Below are 9103 nucleotides of genomic sequence, written 5' to 3'. Positions count from 1 at the left end.
TGCAGTGACTCCACAGGATTTGAACGTCAGCCTTTTTAATTTCACTTCACTCCATTGCAGATAAGAGTTTAATGGAATTAAAAAAATGCTGAGTGTGAATATTGAGGAGGATTCATTTAAATAGATAGACACAGGGCTGAACTGGGACAAATCGGCCCCGGCATTTTTTTGCCCACACCGGCCCCCCAATCGGTTGAACGCCACCCACCAGTACACCATTCTTGTGGTCCCCTTAAAGATGATGGTACTATTCCCCAAAACCACTAGAAAGTGGAGTAGTAAGTACTTTGGACAAGTGGATTAGTTAACTCACTCACTTCTGGCTGACTGCCTGGTGATCAGGGGTGGCTGAACAAAGAGGAACCTTGACCGGATCCTGAGGTGAAGCATAATCAGTGTGTAGGTTCTAGGATCACACAGGAAGACTCAGGTGTTTTGGGTCTGGGCACAGCCTGTTTATTGCCGCGGACCGTATAAATAACAATAATCATGAACAGTTCGCGGCTCTCCGCCGCACGCTCCGTCGTGGTCGCTTCTTCTCTTTCGACTGAACTCCACACCAGACAAAATGATGCCTGAAACAAGGCAGCCTTTAAAAGCACGAGAGGGAGACGGAGAAAGAAAGGGGAGAATGATAGTTGATGGAGTTAAATGATGACAGTAATAGTATCTTCAATGTAGAAAAAATGTGGAGAGATACTTGCATCAACTTTTATACTTACTTAGTGGAAAACACTGCAGGGCTTCAAAAAGTTAAAAAAAAAAAAAAAAAAAAGTGAGGATTTCCGGTAAGAGAGGGTTAGAGGTTCAGGCTGGAAGAAAGCAGAACTGCCTGCTGAATTACAATGAATATTTTGAAAATCACGTTGTTTTACCTCATCTGGCTACAAGAGCCATGTCGGAGTCCAGTCCTTCTCGGTGGCCATCAACATGAACATTTCCAGCTTTTGTGTCGACAAGCTGTTGTCGCAGTCTGTTTTATAGAAATTTTAGTGTTGAAAATGTTCTTTCACAGGCCACCTGAATTAGGGAGAGGGTCAGCAGGTATTTGTAAGCAAGCCCAAGGAGATAATAAGCATCTGTGTACACTGTCCCAGTACTTTATAACAGCACAGCACAGCTTGTATTTACAATGTCAGGTTCTTCCTGTTCTGCAGATCCATCTTCCACTGTTCTGGTCTTGTACTCATCCACATGTGATGCCTTTAAGCCTGTCCCACTGTCCAGCAGAACTTTTTCAGTTCTGGCTGAAGGTTGTCCACCGTAGCCCTGCTGTCAAATTTGAGCAGACATTGACAGAGTTCTTTGAGTGCATTACTGGGAAGAGTAATGGTCCTGGTCTGATCAAAGGTCCTGGGGTCCAGCCATGCCAAATCAGCAAATAGAGCGCCATGTGTTTGGAATCGCTTGTTTCGTGGCTTTGTTTCTTCCACAGATTGACCCTCTGATAGGAGTCCCTGATGAACACGGCGGTGTCCTTCAGAAGACTGAACAGTGACCCACTTTCAATAACATTTTGAGTCGTGTCACCTAGCACAAGATTCAGTACATGTGCATAACACTACACATGCACATGAGTAGGAGACTGGGAGGTCATCAGTGCTGAAAAGCCTTTGTACCGACCCTGCTTATTGGCTGCACCATCTGTTGCATTCCCTACGCACATGGCCTTGTCCAGTTTCAGATGCTCCAAGACTCCTGAGAGCAGGGCCACAAAGTATTGCCCAGTGGATGCATGGCACCTCACTACAGCTACAAGCCTCTCGTGCACAGCCTCAGTGACATATCTCACTATCACGAACACTGATCATGACACGTTATGTCCTGAATGAGATGCCCAACCGCTTCTATTACAGAGTTCACTGTTATTTTGGAGAGTAGGGTGATGAGAGACCCTCTACCTCTTCTGGATTGATGCTATGTTTTGCTCTTTACAATCATCCAGATGCTCTCTTAAGCAGACATATATTTTCCTAATAAAAGGATTAATTCTCCACCTGCCTATAACTCAGCCCCCTCTTCCCAACCACTTTAACCACATCCACTACACGCTCCAAAACCTGGCACCTCTTTTTTTTTATGAGCAGACATCTGACTGCCTGCAAACATGCTCTTGATGTTAGCTTTTTACAGGTTCGGTTTGCAATACTCTTTTCATGATCTTCTGTTCGCTGATATATATGTCTCCAGTCTGTCATCCCACTAATAAATATACTGGCATCAGTCCTCTTCGCAAATGCAAGACACACAAAACAGATTAATCTATTTATTTCCTTCGAATACGTGAGCCTTTTCCTGCTGGTGCCATCTTTACAAGTGAAAGCCCTTTGCACTATCGGGTTCCTGGTATGCTGTTGTGGGTGGTGATCCAAAAAATGCCTGTAAAATAACAGGCTCAGGGCGGGCATAGTAATCTATGCCATCCTGCTCCTCGCTCTCTCTCTCTTCCCCCTTGCTCTTCTCTCTCTAAAATATGCAGTAACATAGGTAACGCTGGTGCTGTCATTCGTATCCACCACCGGCCTCGCCTCATCCCCCCTCACGGCCAACTCCATCATCACCTGACGCAGTAGCTGCACCGGGTGCGGCCCCAGACTGTGCTGAGGAAGGTCTAGTTGCTGCTGCACTAAATATGTCAGTCAGCTTGGCATATTTAAAAGAATCAGCCTGAAGGGCTATATTTTTTTGCTGTGATCATATGAGTGATAAGTTGATTGACAGCCGAGGGGCACAACGAGGAGGGGTGGGCCTTGGCCCTCTCTCGACCTGTTTTATTGACCATTGGTCAATCAGTGTCAGTGAACCAAAAAAAAAAAGTTTGTTCGGCCCAAAAGACCTGACAGGCGGAGACATGACTGTTTCTTTGATTTATTGAGAGCAGAGGGCCCAACGAGCAGAGGGTGGGCCTCAGCCCTCGGTACTCCTTCTATTTGTAAGGGCAAATTAGTCACCATCCCACCCAAAAAACACCATATAAACGAGAAAAAAAAACAAAAAACGGGCAATTGCCCGGTATGCCATATGGCCATAGAGAGGACAGTTCCTCTGTGGGTCTCCTGTGGTTCAACTTGAGTGGCTGCTATGAAAATGTTATAGTAATGTCATGAACAGGAACATGGGGCCTCACTCACCAATATCTTTATATATAAGTTTTTTCTTAAATTTGCTCTTCAGGAAGTCACTAATAATGTCAAGGGCAGATTCATGAGCCTGTAATTAAGCTGTAGATTTTATAGCTGGGTGTTGTCCACACCCTCACAATTCAGCCATTCAATTTCAATTATTTGGGTCACGATTCGATATTGAATTGAGTGGAATACCGAGATAACTCATCACAGTAACTTCTGATATTTGTTAAATTAATTATGTTTGCATGTTTTGTATTGGTTAAGAACAAACTGACTCAAAAATGTATTTTATCATTGCATTATTCTTTAATAAACAAAGATTAAAACATTAAAGTACAGTATGATCTAAACTGCACATTTGTGCCTGAGCTGAATTTGCAGGAAAATCATTATAAACATAGTAGTGCTGTAATGGCACGGACAAAAAGTATATGTAAACTTCACAATTGTGCCTGACCTGAATTTACATCACATACAGTGCCCCCAGTGGAGAGAGACATCATTACACCGAAAAAAAAATCAATCACAGGGTTTCCCTGAATCGACATTGAATTGGGAAAATAATAGTTGCATAAATTGATGAATCTTTATTTTTAACCAGCCTTTGTAGTTTTCACCCATGTTCACAGCTTCATGAATACCAAATCCTCATTAGTTTGAAGCACATGCCTCTTGTTTTTAACTAGCATAGGTAAACGCCCCTTCTTTTAGACTGCGGGCACACAACAAATAAGTTACATGAATTCATTTTATAATTTTGCTGATTGATCTCATTTTCTTGAAGAGAGAACGAGAGATTCTCTTGGGCATTAATGTCAGACCTGTGAGGTCTGCAGTATGATGCATGAAGAGGAGTCCAACATATGAGAGTGAGTCACACACACACACACACACACACACACACACACACACACACACACACACACACTACAGTGACGTAGCTCCGGGTGGTGTGTGAGGTCCATTTTCACTCCATCAGCTCTACTCCCCTGTGAGCAGAGGGGTGAGAAAGTGCAAAATGTTCACAGCAATGGACAGTAACTCTCTAAGCTCTATTTTTTCTGTGTGTGTGTGTGTGTGTGTGTGTGTGTGTGTGTGTGTGTGTGTGTGTGTGTGTGTGTGTGTGTGTGTGTGTGTGTGTGTGTGTGTGTGTGTGTGTGTGTGTGTGTGTGTGTGTGTGTGTGTGTGTGTGTGTGTGTCAGGCTCTACACATCTGTAGAATTGAATTCAGTGCAGGGGAATATTTTAACATTCCAATCATGATTTTGTGAAGTAAAATAGAGGAAATTATTATAATGATGGGTCGTAATATGTTTCTTTATTTTTTTAAGCACACTTAATTCCATTTGATTTCTTCACACTTATTAATAATCCATAAGAGTTTATAAAGTTTATTAGCATGAAATCGTAGAAAACATTTCTGTTCCCTTTTATTTGTTGCCAGTTTTTGGGAGATCCTCGATAGGTGCAGGCAGTTAATGGGAGACTGAACAGAGGGGAACTGTACTGGTGCATAAGAGATACGGATGCATACAAAAATGTATCACCTCCAATAAAATGACAGAACATCTGGAAGCATCCTGCTAATATTAATAAAAGTATGCTTTTAAGCATTCCAGGTGCGAAATTGAGATGATCGTAAAAACAGGACAACAGGGAATAATACAAAAGACTTAGATTCATATAGATCAGAATTATCATTAGATTGATTATCACTTTTAATAAACCATCAGGAAGAGGAGGATCAGCCTATATCACAAAAAAATATGAATATTAAATGATCCAGCATACTGTCTCCTTCCTAGTCTCCTTCAGTCTGCCTTGTAGTGGAAACTGAGATTATAAATCCATTTAGCCTTCTGCCTGCAGCAGGACTCTGGTCTCTGTCCCTGGTGGGAGGCTTGATTGACTTTGAAGCTCAGAATTGTAATTATCTGAGGAAGTGTCAAGAAGTGATTAGATATGAATAATCTCTCCCACTGAGAATTTTTTTGTGTCCAGAAGGAATTGTTAGCAAATGGTGTATTATATCAATATGTAGTGACAGGACTGATTCACTCGATACGATGTATAAAAAGATGGACGGCATGAAAGCCCCCCAAAAGTGAAGCCAGATCATTCCTGATCGCCCACTGTTGACTGGCTGCAGTACAGGTCTTAAATCCTGCCTCCTTCCTGACCAGTATCCTGACAAGTATCCCATATTCCCAAAAAGGAACTAAAAGTAACATTAAAAAGAATAAAAACGTAACTAAAACTCAGCATTTTCACGAGATATTAACTAAACGAAACGAACAAACCAGCATTAAAAAACAATTCAAACAGCTGAAATTGAAAACAAAAAGTCAAAACAAAAGAAAAAATTAAAAACTAATGAAAAGTCCAAAACTATTCTGACCTTGGACATCACCATTGATGGATATCGACAATATTCTAGGTTCACCTTTTGCATGCAAAGGCTGAGATGCATGGGTCATCTTTTAATGCAGTCAATAATTCATGCACAACAATATGTATTCAGATACACTCTTAATTAAATGTATATTATTAATACATTGTAAATTCAAGGTTTTACTGTTATCCCTAACATATTCAGATGTGGCATACATTTATCACTACAACAGTTTGTCCATCTGTTTCAAGCATGTACAAACACAAAAACAAACACCCGCAAGACCTCACAGAAACACAAATTTCTCCACGGCCTGTTTTGTCCTGTACACTTTTTGATTAAAAAAAACAAAAGACCAGACCAGGCTGGACTGATTCCCCCTGCCTCTCTTTGAAAGGAACACACATACAGGACCCACAGACACACAGATAAACACAACAGGCCAGACTCTCGGCCGGTCTGAAACAAGGTCCAGTTGCAAAAAAGCAAACACCAGGAAATAGCTTTCACCCGTTGTTTGTAAGTATCCGGAGATCTGTTCTCTGGAAAGGCCTGTCTTCAGCTGTCAAGACATAAACACACAAACACAAAGTTACACACACGTACAGATAGGCAGATGCACAAATATACACACAGAAAATTGACAGAAGCACAGTCAGGAAATGAAAAACAAGCAGAGTGAGGCAAAAGAAAAGTATAAAATGGCTGTAAAAACAACTCTGCAGGGATGTTTTTCGTTTTTACAAGGGATACAAGCATAATTCATGTGATTCTTGTATATATGGCTAGTGATGAGTGTTGGTGTGTGTGTGTGAGACAAACCAGACCACCCGGACACTTGTTGACCAGCTGTTAAGGGATCGTCTTGTTCTTTCTTGAATGACGGCAGCCTTGGAGGTCCTAACACCCAACAAGGCTCTCAGCTTCCCTTATTAGTTTTTACTTTTTCAACTTTCACCTCATTGCTTTTCCTCCACTGATCTCACAAATGGCTAAAGTCATGTGACCACACTGGGCTGTTTTGATGTTCACCAAAGATGTTACTTTGCCAACTGAAAAACTTTTAAAGTTTACGCATATACCCAGAGGAGCAGTCAGAACAGATATAAATGTTTTTCGGTTTGGCTCCGAAAAACATTAGGGAGTAGGGATTCCCAAGTTCACCAAGTTAAGTTTTTTATGCAGTACTGAAGAACACTTCAATATAGTTTGTGTATGTTGAATAAATAGACATGCATTTTCTGCTCAAACTTCAAGAGAAATACAGAAATGGATAAAAACACCTACACACACACACACACCTCCAATGCCTCCATTAATTATTTCTCTTATTGATGAAGCAAAACACAAAGTGTCTAAGCTCTTAAGTTGTCCAACACTTACGCACACTTACACACAAATACCCAATGACTCATTGGTTTTCTGGTTAATGATTTGACTTTGGAGTAGAAGGAATTAAATGGTTGACTAGGCAGACTTTTCCGAGGTGTTCAGCACCCACAGGTTTTAACTTTCCTCATCTTCATCCTCCTCTTCTTCATCCTTCTGTCTCTCCCCTATCCCTCCTTCTGCCCTCCACCCTGCATAGAAATGTCTTTGAATTGAGCTGTTCATTCAGCTGAGCACAGAGAAATGACAAATAGCAGGATGAACACAATAGTGAAATCCAAGAAAGAAGCTGGAAAATTGGGACAGGGGGATTGAGCTTTTGGGTGGAGTCCCAAACGATTTTGAGCTTTCTCTCTCTCGCGCCCTCTCTCTCTCTCGCGCCCTCTCTCTCTCTCACGCCCTCTCTCTCTCGCTCATACCTTTGCAAGGGTAATGGATTGAAAAGGATAACCTGGATTAGAAAAGCAGTCTTTCATACAGTCAGCCAAATCCTCTCTAGGTAGTCAGAATTCAGAGGTTTATTTTTAATATTTTATTTCTATATAGCTTACAGCTTACAGGTGATATCAGGTTTTAAAATTGGAGAGAGGTTTAAATGGCGAGGTGGTGTGTGGGCGGTTGTGTGTATACTTGCATATGTGCTTTCGTGTGTGCATGCAAATTGATCCATTTGTGCCTTTTTGTGCTTCAAATCCTGAGCAGCACCACGGGCAGTTTGGAAACAAAATAGTAGAAGAAAAAACTTGCAACAGATGATGCATGATGTGAAGGAGGATTTAGAGGACTTGACAATAAAAAAAGAAGTGTAAAAAAACATGGGGTTGTGTTTGTCCCAGTGTCTGAAGAAGGAACATTTTCAATTTTTTTTTGCGTGTACATGAATGCATGTTAAACAATGAATTACCCTCACCTTAAAAAGTCATGGTTCTGCCCAAAATGGTTGGATTGTTCGTTCTTGAAAGAGGAGTGAGCTACTGCCTCAAGCAAAGACGTTCAAGAATCTTGGGGTCTTGTTCCAAAATGTGCATAAAATGGACCAAGAGATCAACAGAAATACATTTACACTTTTGAATTATCATTATTTGGGGACTTTAAAATGGCTTAAAAATTGCCGCAAAGTCAGTACAGTAGCTGTCATGTTCTCTGTGTTGTTCTCAGATGTGCGGCTGCGGACTCGCCTGTGGACTCGGCCGCGCGTCTATTTTTATTATTTTATTTATTTATGGCTGTTTCTGATTAAAATGGCTTAAAATAAGCTGTAAAGTTGGTAAAGTAGCTGTCATACTCTGTGTCTCTGTGTGTATCTCTGATGTGCAGACGCGGACTCGACTGCGCATCTCTTTTTCTCTCTCTCTCTCTCTCTTTCGTCCGCCTGTTTGTAAACTGAGCATGCTTCATAATAACATAAAGTGTGCATGTGTTGTATTACGACGTTATGTACAAGAGGTAATCGTGCTTAGGCACGGATAGTCCTGTGCAGTGTGACCGCGGGCCGTGCCGGCCAGCGTGGAAATGGCGCAGCGGGGGGGGGGGCAATCGTGCTTGGGTACAGCACGGTACAGATGACCAGTGTGACCGCGCCCTTAGTCAATATATAACAAAATCGAACCATCCGCTCCCTTTGACCAAACTTGGTTTCAACCCAAGTACAAAAGCTCACAATTTTCCACTGCCTGTCAACTCACACAACCTTAAGATGGATGTGCGCAGCTGATTTAGCAACTACAAGAAAAATAATATAATGGTGTTTGGGCTGTTGGTGTTCTAATGCCAGTGTTTGGAGAGGCCTAGTGTGTCAAATGTTTTAATCACCAGACAGTTGGGGTCCCCAGTCTCTATCACCTTTATATTGGGGGTTGTGGGCTGAAAAGTTTGGGAACCCCTGTGTCAGCATTAAAGCAGCAAGAAAGCCATTCAGTCCCTTTTGTTTAGTTTCTGTAAAGCAAAATATTACTGATTACTGATTATTGATTGTTGTTAAAAGACAGCCTGTAAAGACCTATCAGTCAGATTCTTAGTGAGACTCTGCTATAGTTGATTATATAGTCTGTTAAAATGTTAAATAATTAGTTTTCTAACCTAACACATCATGTAGACATTTTTTTTAATCCTTAAGTTAGTTTTTAGCACTGACTGAATGTAGGTCCTTATCAAATGGTCCCACCAGTGCTCACCTGGAAAAGAAAGACACTCA

The sequence above is a fragment of the Labrus bergylta genome, chromosome 20 (genome assembly GCF_963930695.1).
Source record: "Labrus bergylta chromosome 20, fLabBer1.1, whole genome shotgun sequence".
Lineage (NCBI taxonomy): Eukaryota > Metazoa > Chordata > Actinopteri > Labriformes > Labridae > Labrus > Labrus bergylta.
The sequence above is the reverse complement of the archived record's forward strand: the minus strand, read 5'-3'. Positions refer to the sequence as shown.